We start from the raw sequence: 17,321 nt of genomic DNA on the forward strand, positions 1-17,321 counted from the left end.
AATCTCTGTCATTCTTTTCCTATTTGTCTGCTCTGCAGTTTTTGAGTGCTGACCCGGTGCAGGGCGCTGTGCTGGCGTGAGTTCTGATTGCCACAAATGCTTCTATGGCCCTGGGCTAAGCGTTTACTACTTCGTAAGACCTCAGTCCTTCCTTCGGTGACATGAAAATAAGTATAAGGTCAGCTTGCTGTCCCCGCTCAGAAACAGAGGGGTCGGAGCTTGTAAATGTCTTTATAGGTAGAAATGTCTGATGTTATAAACAAGCCGGGCGTATTCAGTGGTCACGGAGTCTGAAGCGCCTGCCTCATAGACTGACAATTCAGTAGGTGGGCTTCTCTGGCTGCATGAGGACCAAGTTTTCTTTTTTTCTCTGGTTTCTAATGCCTTAGAGCATTAGAAAGCTGCTTTCATCATGCCTTCTTCTTCTTCTTTTTTAATGAAAAGCCGTTTAAAACATTTATTTCCTAGTCCTTTTCAACACCATGAAATTTTTACACCACAGAAGTACTAGATACACGGTGAAGGTCCTGGCCCCTGGGAAAAAGGGAACTAACCACTGTAATACCTAAATTTTCTGGCCTTCAAGAACTGAAAATTTTAACCTTTGGGAGTTACATTTGCCCCTCCTCACCATAGGGACTGTATACCCCAGAGCAGTGGTTTGGCTAAAGTGGTTTGTAAAAACTTATGTGAGTACTATGCAAAATGTAATATATGAAAATTGATAAAAGCAGTATTTTAGGCAACAAATGAGAAAACAAGTTATTATCCTAGTGGCCTCTCAAACGTTTACGTGGGATGTACAAAACACTAATATGCATCTGGTCATTTTATTTTTTATTATGGTTTTACCATATTTTAATAGCATCATGGTGATTCTTAGAGCCTCATTTATCTCATCTTTAAAATAGACTTTGGATGCAGATGTTTACCTGCCCCTCCCAAGATATTTACAAGAAGATCAGCAGTGTACAATATGCTCTATAAAATTTCACTTTATTCTTTGTGTCCTTCAGTTATCTTTATAGTTTCTTCCATTGATCATGGCAACTGTTGCTTTGACACTCAGCAGACAATAGCTGCTGAGGAACCCTTGGCCAAAGAAAACAAAGGACTTTGGCATCACTCTCAGTGGCTGTGTTTTACTTTTCCTGACATTGTTCAAGGAAGGGTATTATTATGGTAACCAAACTGTGTTACCTTGGCATGTATCCTTGCCTTTTGTTAAAAGAGAGAGAGAGAGAGAGAGAAAGAAAGAAATTGAGTCTAGTTATTAACATTTCATATCCTGAGCAATATAAATTTTACCTTCTAAAAATCGTATGTTTTTAGATGAAAACTACCCATAAATAGAAACACAAAATATTATTTTATAATAAACAAAGTGTGTTTTACCCTGATTATGTTTGGCAGTACACATCATTTTTGGTTGTTTTTTGGATGAATAGTAGTCCATAGATGCATGGAATTGAGGCATCTTGAATATAACCACAACTTCTAGGTATTAACTTACATGTTTTCTTGAAAGTGGTAGTTAGGACTTCTTTCCAGAAAGGTGGGAGGTGACTTCCAAAGGCTTGACACCAAAATTATTAAGAATTCAACTAACAGATAGAGGTATAATGAGGAAAATTCAGAGAAATGGGCAGTGCTTTTGTCCTGTTTGAGTTCTTTTTGAGATTTCTCCATGGTCTTCAGCAGGGCTGTCAATGAAAGTTTGTATATTATTATTTTTTTTCCTAGTCCATCAGGGTGAAACACAGAAATGTTTTTTTGTCCTGGTTAGTGCTAATTGTCACCTTGACAGGACCCAGAATCACTCAAGAGACAAGCATTTGGGAGTGTGAGAGAGGGAGGGACTCTGGAGCTGGGAGGATCCGTGGTGATACCATGCCATGAGCTGAAGAGGGAGAGGGAGGGCGAGCCTGGCACCGGCACTCATTTCTCTCTGCTTCCTGGTTGAGGACACAGCGTGACCAGCTGTCTCTTGTTCTTGCTGCCATGCCTTCTCTTCCATAATGCACTCCACCTTCAACTGGTGAATCCAAATACTCCTGCTGTCCTTACGTTGCCATGTTGTCACAACGAGGAGTAACTAGCACAGCGATTCCAAATGCCCTTCCTTCTCCTGGACACAGCATACATAGCTCCAAGAGAAAGAAATGGAGGGAAGAATGAGAACAGAACACAATCGATTCATTCTTTAAAATTTCTGCCAGAGAAGGAGGAGGAGGAGGGAGGAGGAGGAGGGAGGAGGAGGAGGGAGGAGGAGGAGGGAGGAGAGAAGAGGAGGGTGGAGGAGGAGGGAGGAGGGAGGACGAGGGAGGAGTAGGAAGGAGGGAGGAGTAGGAAGGAGGGAGGAGGAGGGAGGAGTAGGAAGGAGGAAGGAGGAGGAGGAGGGAGGAGTAGGAAGGAGGAAGGAGGAGGAGGAGGGAGGAGGAGGAGGGAGGAGGAGGAGGGAGGAGGAGGAGGGAGGAGGAGGGAGGAGGGAGGAAGAGGGAGGAGTAGGAAGGAGGGAGGAGTAGGAAGGAGGGAGGAGGAGGGAGGAGTAGGAAGGAGGAAGGAGGAGGAGGAGGGAGGAGTAGGAAGGAGGAAGGAGGAGGAGGAGGGAGGAGTAGGAAGGAGGAAGGAGGAGGAGGAGGGAGGAGGAGGAAGAGGAAGAGGGAGGAGGAGGGTGGAGGAGGAGGAGGGAGGAGTAGGAAGGAGGAGGGAGGAGGAGAATGAGAAAGAGAGAGAGAGAGAGACAGAGACAGAGACAGAGACAGAGACAGAGACAGAGAAATTGACACCAAGAGTTGATAAAACTGAAGTTCTACATCATCGATTTCCTCTTGGACACTCAGTTCTGAGAACCTGCGCCCAGCGGCCTTCTCACCTTGCTGTGAAGTCACAGTCACTAATGGAATCTGCTGGCCTTTCACATGCTGAAATTAGCTTGAATCCTTTCCCCAAACATGTGTCCCAAAGCCACATATGAATTCTGGGCACTGACTCAGCCAAGCAGTCACTGCTATGGAGGAGGCTTGTGGACCCACCTGGTAGAGTAAAGAAAAAAGAAAGCCATTTCTTTGAAGAGTGGAAATAAAAAAAACCCCCGAGCCTTCTTCTGGCTCCTACTAAAAGAGAGCGCTTTCCTTGGTGACTGGGACTAATCAGTTGTGCTCGGGGATCTCTTGCTTCCCTAAATGGAAAACCAATACCTGTCTGCATGAGACACCTCTTTGAATACTTTGCATAAACTGAGCCCTTAAGCTTTCAGCAAGAACTCCTGGACTGACTAGCCTGAAACCTCTGGGTAGACCTTGGAAACACAGTGAGCTTCCTGATTTCATCTAAAACAAGCCTTTTCCAGGCACCTGCTAAAATATTCTTTGTTTAACGCTTAAGAGTCATCTGAGATAATCCTTACTTGTCTATCATTTTCCTCTCTGTCCCATTATCTCCCTCTGGTTCTGTTGCTTTCTCTCTTTCTTCCCTCCACATCTCCTTTCTCTCTCTCTCTTTCTCTCACGTGTTCACATACACACGTGTTCCTCCCCGCTCCCATCTCACATATTACAAAGCTGAAAAGATAAGTATGCGGGAGAAGGAAGTGTGTTTCTTTGTCACTCATAGTGACAATTAAAATGACAACAGCAAGGCCAGGCTCCTTCATCATTGTTTTTTAATACTGTCAGCATCAACTTGGCTAGAATTATCCTGTCTGATGCATGAGTGGACTTCATCATTTTTCACACTGCGTGATGCAGAGCCTCAAAACCATTTTAGAGAGTGAGTGAGTCTTCATCTCATTTAAATGTACACCTTGAAAACCCTTTGCTGTCACATGCTCTCTAGCTGTAAGAGGTGGGGTGGGATATATTCATAGACGTGAAAACTGTTCACAGCAAAGATGCGGATTTGAGGCAGATTGGTGTAGCAGGTTTTGGTTCCCTAAGAGCACATAGTGCATAAATTGTAGCCACTTGCAGTAGGATTCGACTGTGCACCTCAATTATTCTTCACGTCTACAGTCCACAGGAGCTATAGGGGCCCTTCCTAGTGAGTCTAGACAGCTGGCTGGCTCTCAGTGTGGTTTGCATTCCTGTATCAGACAGATGAGAGACTCATACAAAGGAGAGATCCTGACTGAATCTCTTTGATACAGGCAATCCCTTTCTGTGGCCTCTTACTTCTCTTCCTTTGCTTGTAATTGACAATCCATTAAATAGGACTCCAGGAACTCCTGGATTCATGTCTGCAGCTGCAAGAAGCTGGGAGAGGTTTTATTCCCTGGGTGGTTTTCTGCAGGGGGAATAGGATAGGGAGATGGCTGCAGTGCACTTTAGAGGGCCACTAACACGTTACATGAAAAGACTGGAGTCCTGCATTGACACCAACTCTTGATCAGTAGCGGGAATATGTAAGAGACACCCAAAGTAATATGTTCTTGAAAAGCCAGAACACGTTTTCGGTCTTAGAGGCAATGGTATCTCAAGACATATACTTCATTGTTCAGAGAACTATGACCTCAGCTGTCACCTCCTGGTGTTTTTTTTTTTTTTTAATTTCTTGCATCCATTCCTCCAATGGTTAATCTCTTTAAGGCTCAACTCAAACAGCTATTAAAAAAAAAACTGACCAGTTCTCCTGGCTGGCCCCTTCATCTTCTCTGGCATTCACCACATTAAATTCTGGAGGCTGATTTCTTTTTCTGTGCCAGGCATTAGCTCTCTTACAGCAAGGGTGATGTCTTTTCCACCCCTGTGCCTCGAGCATAGTACCTGCCAGAGTCTAGGTGTCAGTGAATACTGAACGCTCTCTTCTTGAAGACCAATTTATGAAAAGCCTCTGAGAAAAAGAAGTATTTTGTGCTCTGTGTTAAGAATTTCCCAGATTTAATTCAGGTATGTGCTTAGAAGAAAATATTAGAAACCATGACATGGAGAAGGGCTATAAATTATTTAAGCAAAGTCAAAGGATGCTGAACATCCCTGAGAAGTCATCAATCCTAATTTAATAGGCAGGAGCGAAGTTTCACGTTTTAAAATGCTGCCTTTATGGTTTTGAGGGAAATGCCGCATTGACCAATTGTTCATGCCCGGCATTGTTTTCCCTCCCCTTTTTCATCTGTGAACAACAATCCCATTGATGTTGGGAGATGTTCGTGGAAGCTGAAAGCATTTCACTTTGTTGTTTAAAGAAGCCTTTGTCCTGAAGGGCTTGAGCTGATTCTTTCACACGAGGTGGAAAGGCAAACGAGAAAGCCTTCTTCTGTCCTTGGCTTCACATTGTAGGAGCTCTTTCTTGCAGCAATAAAAGCCTTTGGAAGGGGACCTTTCATTAGAAGGCCTTCATGTTAAGTACTGCACATGAGGATGGGAGCTAAATCCCAATTTACCCCGCCGCATTCCCGAAGATTTGCCCCCTTGCAGTGTCTGCACTCTGTGCCTGAGCTCCATCAGGCCACTGCAGACCAAGCCAGGGGATTTGAATATTAATGCGATTCAGGTTGCCTTGTGAGACACTGCCTGCAAGCCCATGCATGAAGCAGAGAATAAAGAGGAATCAGGAAGAGAGCACAAATCATGTCCGACTGTCCGACTCTCTCTGAGGGTGTGGAGAATGCTTTCTGGAGGATGTGTGCTCATGGCAGAAGGAAAGCTTGTCGGTCAGGAGACAAAATAAACTCGGCTTCCCATGTAGTCAGACACATTCTTGATGAGATTCTGGGTCTCACGAAAGAATGTTGCAGATTCCTTCCACTCCCGTGTAGCATCGAAATGTTGATCTGGAGAAACAAAGAGGTGGAAAAAGAAAAATGAGCCTGTTGTCAAATTGAAATGCCACATTTTTGTATCGCTGGCTGCTGTGTCTGTAATTCTCATCTGCCACTTCGGTGCGTGCGTGTGTGTGTGTGTGTGTGTGTGTGTGTGTGTGTGTGTGTGTGTGTGTGATTTCCATCTCCAAACCTGCAAAACATTGCAAAACTGGATTTAAATATTTCAGGCGGACTGCAATACACATTTGCATTCCTCTGACTCATTCAGGGAAAAGACATCTGAGCAGAAATACTGCAGATAAAAGAGAAACCATTAATCCAAGGAAGATTACTGGCACAGAATCTTTATCCTGTACCCTTCCTGAACCGAGACAAAGATCTCACTATGTACATCCCTCTGGCTTAGCTTCAGATAGTAAGCAATATAGAAGTGTAGACACGGTCTCGTTTAAAGGCACACTGCATGTGTCAGAATGCTGAAGAGCCCTTCTGCTAGGTTCTTCTTTCTTTCTCAGGGTCTCCTGCTCCTGCTTTGTTCCTTCCCCAGGAACTTTCTGAGGTCCTTGCCTTCCCGATGTGCTAAGACTGACTTATTAAAAGACTTTTACAAGAAGTCCAGGGGAATACCGAGTGCCCTAGGTTGAGTATGGCTACATGCCAAGTGTCCTGGGCTGTGTAGGTAGGTAGGAAGCGCAGAGAGGTACTAAGCACACCTATTCTACAGCCAGTCTCAGTGTAACGCAGTAATTATTACACTCTAGGTATAACCTCATTTTTCTGCCTGTAAAATGGGCAAAACGAGCCTTTATACTTTACTTCACACATATCCTTTGTCTCAGTTATTTTTCCTGTTGCTGTGATAAAATGCTGTGGCAAACACAACTTAAGGGAAAACTGAGCCCACAGTTTTAAAGGTTATGATGAGCAAGTCACAGGAGCAGGAGCAGGATGCAGGTGGCCACACTGAATCCACATTCAGGAAGCAGAGGAAGATAAACGCTGGTGGGCACCGGCTCTGTCTCTCTGTCTTCTCTTTAGACAGAGGCTCATTGCATGGTTCTGGCTGGCCTGCAGCTCCCTATGTTGACCAGGCTGGTCTGGATCTCACACAGGTCTACTGGCTTCTGCCCCTGGAGTGATGCAATGACTAAAGGCATCTACCATCACCCTTGACACTTTGTTCTTTTTAATGCTGTCTAGGAAAAGAGTCCAAGAAATGGTGGCAGCCATTTTTAGCATGGATCTTCCCATCTCAATGAACCCAATCAGCATAAATCCCTCCTTAAGACATACGTGGGTGATACCAAATCATGCCAAGCTGGCAGCACTAACAACCATACTGAGATACTGGGTTAATTTTAGAAAGCTTTAGGGTAATATAAAAATCCAAGTGTTAGTATTTAAAAGCAAGTTAAATATAACATTAAATAGTTTTGAGGAGGCATTATCTCTGTTTACTAAGGACATCTAAATTAGTTTTTCCTAGGAAAGACTTTTCTTCCCTTTTTGTTTGAGGTCAGACACACTGTAGGCGAAACACTCTTAACTTCTGTGGAACAGCTGCCACACTGTCCATGTCTCAGAAGTGGCTTCATTTACATCCTACAACAATCACACAATAGACGTGTTAGCCATCAGCACTCTCCCTTTGTAGACCAAACAGTTAAGGTTTAAAGACCCTAAGAAATTTGCCTGAAGATAGACGGGACTTGAACTCAGGTATGAGCCTTGATTCTAAATTATTTCTAACATGTTTTCAGTAATTACAGTTTCAACAGGGCCAGTTACATTACGTTTCCACTTTGATGTCTCTCTACTTAAATGTTTCTAGTCCACATGGGTGGGAAGGTGCACAGTTATAAATGCTTTACACAAAGCATTTTAATAAGCAGCTTCAGGTTTGACAATCCCTAATGTCATTTCCTAATGAAGTGTCCATTCTTTAAGTCAAGCTCAAGTTCTCTGATTCTTGCCAACACCCACACACTTCCCTCTCCATACAAAGCCCTATCCTTACTCCAAGGATCCCATGGTGGAGAGAGTGCCAAGTCTGAACCTCCCATGGAGAAGAAGCAAGTGTTGCCTGCGGTATCTCTGGCCCTTCAGTGATCTCACTTGTATACCAGAAAGGCCTTGGCACCTGAGATGGGTTGAAACCCACAGACACCCCAAGCCCTTTTGCAGATGGAAGGGGCAGAGCTGCTAACATGATGATGATTTAAAAGAAGGGCTTGACAAAACAAGGGCCACCCAATAATGTGTTATATTTGTGGGCCATGTGCTCTCATTACCTGTGGATTTCCACCATTGTAGGGAAGCGTAGCTACAGACAATATACAAGTGAAAGAGCATAGTGGCACTGCAGTGAAAACATCATTTGTTCACTCTAGATTTCAAGGTAGATGAACCAAGTATATCTTTATTTTGGAAAAAATATTTTTTCATATGGGTATGGATATTTGGTTGCATATATGTCAGTGTTCCTCATGCATAGCTGGTATCCACAGAGGATGGAAAGAGATGTTTGATTCCCAGGCGCTGGAGCTACAGAGGATTATGAGCTGCCATATGGATGCTGGGAATTGAACTTGGGGTCTCTGGAAGAACATCTAGTGCTCTTAATTGCTGAGTCATCTTCCAGCCTTGACTAAAGTATTGGGAATGGTATTTAAAATTAACGTATCTTATTTTTATTTTAGTGACACCCCTTTAACCCAAGCAAGAGAACTCAGGGAATACGTAATGGACTTTTGTGACCACTGTCCCATTTTAAGAATTCTGGAGAAATATAGTGTAGGATGATGATGGTGGTGATGGCAGTGGTGGTGATTAAAATAATGATGCTATTCACAAACACTTAAAATTGATATAAGCAATTCTGTCTCTAGCAACAACTGGAATTAAACTCTTCCCTGACCACTGTGCCTGCTGAGCTGGCAATTGTCGCCAGCTACTTTTAAAATAACTGATTTCCATGTTGCAACAATAGCAAAACCCACTGTGTCCAATTAAGTCTCCACTTACTGTAGCCCAGGGCATGAGCTCCCTTTCTGGAGATGGGTGTTCCTGTGACCTCATCTTCCTATACTTTGCATTGAGTTATGACATTAAGTTGCAGGAAACGACTTAGTTATGACTCACGCAATTCAAAAGATTCTGAAGCCAAAAGTTCTCTGATGGGTGGCACACATATGGAGTGCATTTAGATGAAAAACCTCTGCAAGTTAAGGAGGCCTTGTGAATCCTACCAGTTCAGGCATCACCAAGCTAGGTGGGACTCCTGCCTTCAGATTTGCCCTAGCGAAGTCTTCCAACACATGCTGTTACTTCGATAAAGAGAATTTACCTTTGTTGTTGTGGTTGTTTCCTAGGAGAAATCTTAGTTTGGTTTTGTTTTAAAACTCCCTAGAAAGGAATTTTCTTGAGTCTTCTCTCTAACTGCTTCTGGGTAGGAAATGGAGGGACAGCATTAAAACTTGACGTGGGGGAGAGTTATGCCAATCAGAACTAAACTGTGATTCTTTTGTTGATTTAAACCAACTGGAAAGTGAGGTCGGAGTGAAGTCTTGTTTCTCATGTAATTTTGATGCTGAGAGCCATGATGGGTCCCCTCAACCCCGTAATACTTAAATGACCTATTCAGAGTGATTTGATTTCAGGCTGAGGCTAGAGATCACAGCAATAAGCTTTCTCAGTGTGAAACACTTATTTACAGGGTAGTCTTTGCCATTTTTAATTGCACTTTCCTCTCATGCCCTTATTAATTATCTCTCCAGTTCCTCTTAGGTCTTGTCACAATGCCAAATATTGAAACAGAAAGGTTTATTTATTTCCAAAAGCCTTGAAAGATAGGGCTGGTTTTACAGCTTGTTGTTTTGACTATTAACGGGTCACATTTTCAGAAGGCAAAGGATATTTTGTGGAAATCAGATTGCCCCCTAGTCTATCCTTTGGTAATATACTCTTGGGATGTTATTTATCCAAGGCATCCCTGGACACTTCACAAGTCAAAGTGTTTTGTGAAGTTTGTGGAATCATAGCTTCTAATTACGAGGTTCCTTTGCTTGATGATGCGCAGTGGTCCAAACGCTTGTGGGACTAAATGCAATCTCCTCTGATGTTACCCTGATCTTAACTCTACCTCTACTTAACTTTCTTCTTCTTAGGGTCAAATCTTCTTAGAGTGCTCATACCGGCACTAACTTCTGTCTTAGTATTAATATCATTATTCTATTTGGAGTGTCCCTGCTTGTATTTGCTGAGATTTTGCATACAATCTTTCAAACTCACCAAGTTTTATACGTTTAATGGAACGTTAGAATAATGATCTTGCTTTTGACTCCAGAGCACAGGGGTAAGCCGTCTCCAGCGTTAGTCTCTTCATACATCTGCCTCTGCCTCCCAAGTACTGGGATGAAAGACATTTGCTACCACACCCAGCTGCATTTTCCTTTTCTTGCTCACAGCTTGATTGGATACTCATTAGGCCAAGATAGCACCCTTTTTTGTTTTTTTGTTTTCATTTCCTCAGTACTTTGACAGTGTGTTGTACATAGTATGTTTCTATTTAAGCTGGCTGAACTCAGTTGTGACAAAATATTCCAGATCCGTTCTTGAAGGTCTTTTCTGGAAAGGGTTGGTAGTGAAGAAAATGTTGCGGTGTGTGTGTGGGGGGGAGGACAACAACAATAACAACAACAACTGAGTGTCATTATTCTACTTGGGCTGTGAATACTCTGGGGAACTAGGCAAGAAGTTAAAAACAAACAAATAACAAAACAAAGCAAAAAAGTTGATCCAAACACCTGTTTAGCGACTCCTACGCCTTAGTTCTAGATGACAGGTATGGAGAAAAATGAAAGAATTGTTGCTAGTCCACACAACAGAATTCTCCATTGCCAAGAAGTAACATGAGCTGCATATGGAGAAAGAGCTTAATCTGCCTGTAAATGATGGATGGTTTTGAAGTTGATATGTGTACATTTCTGAGGTTGGCTCCAATCTTCCTGTGTGAAAGAAAATCTTTTGCAACCTGTGTGAGGGATGACAGTTGCCCAGAGAGCCTGCCTTTGTGTTTTGCTTTTAAAGGACTCCTTGGAAGTCTTAACTTTTCCCAACATGTAGGGCAGTTGGATGTTTCTAGCTAAATCATCCCAGTGGCCATCCTCAGCAGGTTAACATGCCAGAAAGCATTTGGCTTAGAGAATCTTTAAGACAAACACGTGTATACTATGAAGGCAGTTAAAAATTTCAGAAGGCTGTAGAGCCTGTGTGTGCTTGACCACATACGCATGTTCATATGTGAGTGGCTCATGTGAGTGGAATGTTTCTCTAGCAACTTGTTTTTCTCTCTCAACACTGATTATCCACAGATTCAATATATAATAGGATGTGTATTATATTGTCCTCAGAACATTTTAAAGGAAATAGTGTTTCTTTTTATGTGAGTCAGCATCCTATTAAGGCATAAAAGAAGGGACCTTTTAGAGAAGCCGGTGAAATGGCAGATGATGATGATTATGATTATGATTATGATTATGATTATTATTTATTGGGATTAAGTTTTTTGCAGTATTCTGAGCTTTAGTCATCATCTGGGCAGCTTTCTGTGTGTGTTTTTGAGTGCCCTTCATAGTTAGACATTAGTAACCAGTCTGACCATCGACCTCAGCAGACACAGAGCATCTTTCCAGATATGCTGCCTGCTGTGTTTAATGCACTTTCTGTTTTGTTTTTACTGTGGAGAAGAAAACTTGACCATTACATATGTGTCAGATTTGTTTGCTTTTGACACTTGGGCCTTTTTCGGGACTCTTTCCTTTTGTAGCCACCCCTTTAAGCACATTCCTGTCCTCCATCAATGATTTGAACATATGCCCCTTCTGTGCACCCGGTTCCGTGCTAGGAGCTGGAAAATAAAAAAGACTTCCTAGGATACAAATGAAGAACAAGATCCACGAAAGAAATGCTTCAGACAGTCCTGGGACAGCTGTCCTTTTAGAGCCCCAAGCCTCCTGCAAACCTTCTTCCCTTCTTTTTAACCCTACAGCCCCCAAAGGCCTTTGTGTGCCTTTGGGGTCAGCTCACAGATATGGCCTGGGGAAATGTTCTTCTCCATCCATATTGTCCTCACAAGAGGTGGATGTGCAGGAGGCTTTTTATACGTGTCGCCCATTCTCCTTTGATTAGCATCTGCACAAATGGGCTCAGCTCCTCACTTTAAACTAACGAATCGGGCTTGTTAAGGAGATTGCCGTCCACAAGTTGTTATTCGCAGGCTTCTAAAGGAAGAGGGTCCCAGCCGAAGTAGGACAGGCTTGGGAGAAAGGTTATATAATATAATATGTTCTTCAGGCACCAAATGAGAGAGAGACAATGGCGCCTCCCAGGATCCCTTCTCGAGTGCTACTTCACCGGCTTACATGGTTCTGCCTATTCTAGGCGTGAAAAGAGAGGTCCAGTCAGTGCTCGCTAGCAACCATTCTCCTCATCTCTTTGGCTGTCATACGTATTTAACAGTAATGCCCTCAAGGACAATGGGGTGGGGAAGCGTGCTAGGGGGCTTCACTCTCCAGCCTGTAGTTTTTCATTTCACATCGCTGCCATGGCTAAGAATGGTCGTCTTTGTTTCCATTTTGAGTCATGACTGAATTCTTCTATGGTGTCTGATCTTCAGACTCAAAGACCCAAGGGACCAGGCAGCTGTGAATCAACCCTGTGTGTCAGTGTGTGTGTGTGTGTGTGTGTGTGTGTGTGTGTGTGTGTGTGTGTGTGTGTGTGTTTTCTGGCAGGTACTGCAGCAAAGAAGGCAGTATACTTTTCCTTATTTCTTTAAAGCGATAGGGATTTGGAGAAAAGACTTTAATAAAATAGAATTGTGACTGATTATTTTCCCCTTTCTGTGCACTGCTGTAAAATCAGGAGACTAGGGATAGCAGGAAGAAAAAAAGATGATGGGGGGAAAACCTCACTAAATCGCTTTCTGATAGAGTCATACAGGTTTAAACCTAAACCTTAGGTTTAGAATGAAAGCTTGGTGTCTATGTATGAACTTCTTCCTCGAGATGGGTGTCCTTTCTGACTACGGAGTGTTAAAAAAAATTCTTCCCCATGTATTTGCTCATCAGGAAGGTACACGCTTGCTTATCTGTTGTTTACTTTCCACGTAGTCTAACATTATGATTTGGAAATCCGACATCATGTATTTTCTCCCCAGGCCAGATGTTTTATCCTGCTCTGTTAAGTCATCTTGACGTGTGGCCACAGAGTAGAAGCAACTGCTACTTTTAATATGGCTCCATATCTTTATTACAAGGTACGTCTCATGCATCTTAATTCCTTATATTCTCCCTGGCTGCAGTTCTCTGATCTTCTTCATCCTAATGCCCCACCCCCGCCCTTACTCCTGAAGAAGGCATATTTTAATTGTGTGAAGCTTGTGTCCCAGTGGCTAAAGAGGTTCTAGATAGCATAATGAATATGCAGCACGTTATCTCCTGGGATGTGTGCCTGTGTCTTTAATCACAGCTGGAATGCAAAATCAGACTCCACCTTTCAACTCTACCTCCATCATGCTGAGAGAGAGAGAGAGAGAGAGAGAGAGAGAGAGAGAGAGAGAGAGAGAGAGAGAGAGACTGCTAGACAGCTCGAATGAGATTGCAGCTCAGATGTCCTGAAAAACAGCAAATCCCTCAGACCTGGCAGATTCCGTTACCATGAGAACTGCAGACATTTCCATTGTGATGGTTTGCTCCAGCAGCCATCTGTTACACCCATTTGATTAGGAAGTACCGTTCAGCTTGTATGGGATTTTCATCACACCTTATCCCAGGGCAGTATACAGAGGCGCTTGCTTTTTTATATGCTAAACTCCAAGGCTTCAAAGTACTGTAATTTACCAAGGCAGAGGGCATTTAATGAAATGGTTTGAGAAGGTCACTAAAGACCAAAGCTTCTAGAAGAAGTACACAAAAGAGATGAAGGAGAGGATTAGACTACACAACAGAAACACAACCAGTCAGGAAATTAACCAAATTTAGCACTCCCTTCTCTCAGCAGAGAGAAGAAAACTGAAGATCCAAGAGCTTGCATCCTAGAGAGGGAAGATGTGGTCATGGCATGCCTGCTGAGTGAGCAGTCTTTCTCCCCCAGGTCTCAAGGACAATCAGAAGGCAGAGAGAGAAAGGGGTGCCTCAAACCTATCTCAACTGAAGAGATGAACCAACTGTATAAAGATTACATTAGCTCTAAAAATTTTATGATGCCATCTAACTTATCCATAGACACAGAACGACCTTAAAAGTTACTTGAAGCAGTGCTGTAATTTACAGATTTAAACCAGTTATTTGAACTAGTTGCCCCTCTGTGTATTTTTGTGGGTGAGGAAATGCTGATGGTACATCATCTAGACATAAAAATAGGAATTTCCCTCAATTAAGTCTCTCCAAATATCCATCCCAGGTGGTAGGTGTTCTATGTCCAGGCTCCAGGAGGGTTGGCCTGGTCCAGGAGGAACTGCTGAGAGTGTCTTAAATGGACTAGAATTCCTGCAAATGTGGGAAGCCAATTAAATGCTTATATACGGATATTGCTGCACAGGGGCCCTCGACAGGGCCTTCTCTTGTTTCCCAGCTTGCATTTTCTAGGTTAGACTCAGATAATATATCACTCAAGTTGGGTGAGAACAGCCAAAATTTCCAAACTTGCTAAGTTTGCAAGTCCCATCATGTTTTTGTTTTTTTTTTTTGTTGTTTTTTTGTTTTGTTTTTGTCTATTGCTCTGGCTGACCCTTTCTGAGTTGGCGGAGTGGGGGCTCATGTCCCCTGTATGATAGCACCTTGAAGAGTTTGAGAATCTTTATCCGGTGTCAGGTTGTTGCCCAGGGAGACCGAGATGCTCATAGGAATTGAATAGCTCACCCTCTTCTTGAATGGTTGATATTGCTTGGGATGTGAAAGAAAAAGACAGTCATGATGCTCACTGAAGACTTAAGGAAGACTTTATTCAACAAAGGGCATGGTAGTAAGGAGAGAACCTAACACAGGAGTACAGAGAGTGGGGCTCAACTCCACTTCCAACAATAACACACACACGTAGGGATTTAGACCCAAGGCTCAAGTTGCAAGCGAGTAACTTGTAAGAGGTGACAGGGGAGGATGCCTGATAGATTGGCTCAACAGAATTTGTAAGTAAGGCAGATTAAAATGATGACACAGAAGATGGCCAGACCCGTCCACCTGGATGACTCTACCAGCACTCAAAGGTGCACTTAATCAAAACATTCAGAGGAACTACCTTCAAGCTTGGGGACAATCTTTATAAAATCAGTATCTAGAACTAAGACAACTAAACATCAGAATGAAGTATTATTTTTTTAAACAAATTTTTTTTTCATAAAGATGAGCTAGATTCTTCATTTCTCCTGCAGTGGAAAAGCTCTAGTCTCCTAGATGAGGACCTATGTGTTTCTTGAAGGAGAAACTGGCTACGCCCAGGCAACACAGGGAGGGAGTCTTCCATCAGTCAGGGTACCTCTTTGGAGTAGGTAGTTAGCAGGCTCTCCTTCTGCAGCCCAGAGCTTCCCTCTGCAGAGTCTCTAGCAGTGTTGACTTTCCCAAGCCCTCATTCCTGCACCCTGGAGACCAGTCTTTCTCCAGGGCCTCGGAAGCAGGGGTCTGGTTTTACGAACACAGTGTTTGTCTTGAGAGATAGCAACTGCACAGAGGGGCTTACTTCGTAACAATAAATACCATTCAGGTTTCCCAAGGGACCTTTGCATAGTGGCGTCTTTGTTAAAGAAAATGTGAACTAAATGACCCTTTCCACTGCTCTCTTCCCCCACCTCAGGTCCCCTCAGCAGCCAGGATGTCAACCACCTTATGAATGCAAAGGTTAAGCACCTGGCGGGGGGGTGGGGCGGGGAGGAAATCAGTCAACACAGTAAAAAGTGAGGAAAGCAAATGTAAAAGAGGTGGGGCCATGAACTTCTTGGGAGGGGGGGGGGGCAATTCTAGTTGAAACCAGAAGAAAAACAGCCCTTGGAGGAGAGTGCTAGCTAGAAATATACTCCGCTGAGCTGGAATGTTAACGGTGGCACCTTCTGACTTAATGTGGCATCTTTCTTCATCGTTATCAATCTCATGAGAGATTTCCTGCCATCTGTACCCTCGCTGCTTCAGGCTTCCATATGAAAGTCCAATCTGGCAGCATAAATACTGGCTAATGAAGAGTAGGTGTCTGACTGACTGGAAGAGAAGCAATCCTCTGTCAATGATGGAACAGGATTCATTCATTTAAAAAAAAAAATCCCCTGCATTTATACAAGCCATTCAAGAAGAAATCTGCCCCCTTCTTCTCTTTGCTCCCCTCCCTGCGCTCTTTCACCCACCTCCCTCATTCTCTGTCTCATCCTCTCTTAATGGAGTTCATGACAAAGTCAGCATAAAAATGGTCGTTGCCTAAAATGTTATACCTTGGAGATTAAAAATAGGGATGCGATGTGGACTTGCTGACACGTGGTAGGCTATTTCTCCCCCCTTCTTTCAGTGGGAAAGCTGTAACTACATAGATTAGCAAAACCTGTGCAGGGATGGATGTAAAACATATTTATCTTGGTGTCAGCTTTATCTGATCCGTTTGGTCTGGCAGAGTTTGGATGGCTTCCTTTGTTACAATAACCAGCATTCAAACATCTGTATCCTCAGGGTATTAAATGTCATCCTCTCATGTACCAGTCAAGGAGAGATGGTTGACAGTCTGTGAGCTCTTGAGGAGCGTTGTCACCGTGCAAAGGAGAGGCATTCCTGGTCCACCCAGGCTGGCTCCCGGAATGACCTCCAGGAGCTCCTAGCACCTCCCTGCATTACAGTAGCGCAGAGGAGGGGTGCTCAAGCTTGCCGTGACCATTAATATCCCTTTGCGAAGAATTCAAAAAGATTTCCTGTCACTGACAAGGATGGATTTGTTAGAGGTCTCTCAAGGAAATGGACAATAGCTAATTAATTGAGCTCTCCATGACTTTCTGTCCTGTCGTTTTTCATTTATCTGCTCTAGTTTCTTACCTCACAGGTCTAGCTTTTTTCTTTCCTTCCTTCCTTCCTTCCTTCTCTCTCTCTCTCTCTCTCTCCTGCTTCTTTCCTTTTTTCCTTTATCTACCTCTTTATTGTTTCTGTCATTCTTTTCTTCTTGTCTTATTTCTTTGCCCTAGATCTCTTTGTGTCTTTTATAGAATTTATCTCTAAAAAAATTTTAAAATAAAGTATGAATATATAAAGTTTTTCAGGAATATGGGTATGTTTTCTCTGGGTCTGAGGATCACCATCTTTTAAGGTTTCAGGGAGGCTCAGAAATTCCCTGTTTGTACTGGATGTATAAATTAGCATCTTGACCGGGTGGTGGCGGTGCACACCTTTAATCCCAGCACTTGGGAGGCAGAGGCAGGTGAATTGCTGTGAGTTCAAGGCCAGCTTGGTCTACAAAGAGAGTCCAGGACAGTCAAGGCTACACACAGGAAACCCTGTCTTGAAAAAACAAGCAGAAAAGAAAAGAAAGAAAAAAAAAG

The sequence above is a fragment of the Acomys minous genome, assembly GCF_964271855.1.
Source record: "Acomys minous genome assembly, chromosome: 1".
In the NCBI taxonomy this organism is placed as follows: Eukaryota; Metazoa; Chordata; class Mammalia; order Rodentia; family Muridae; genus Acomys; species Acomys minous.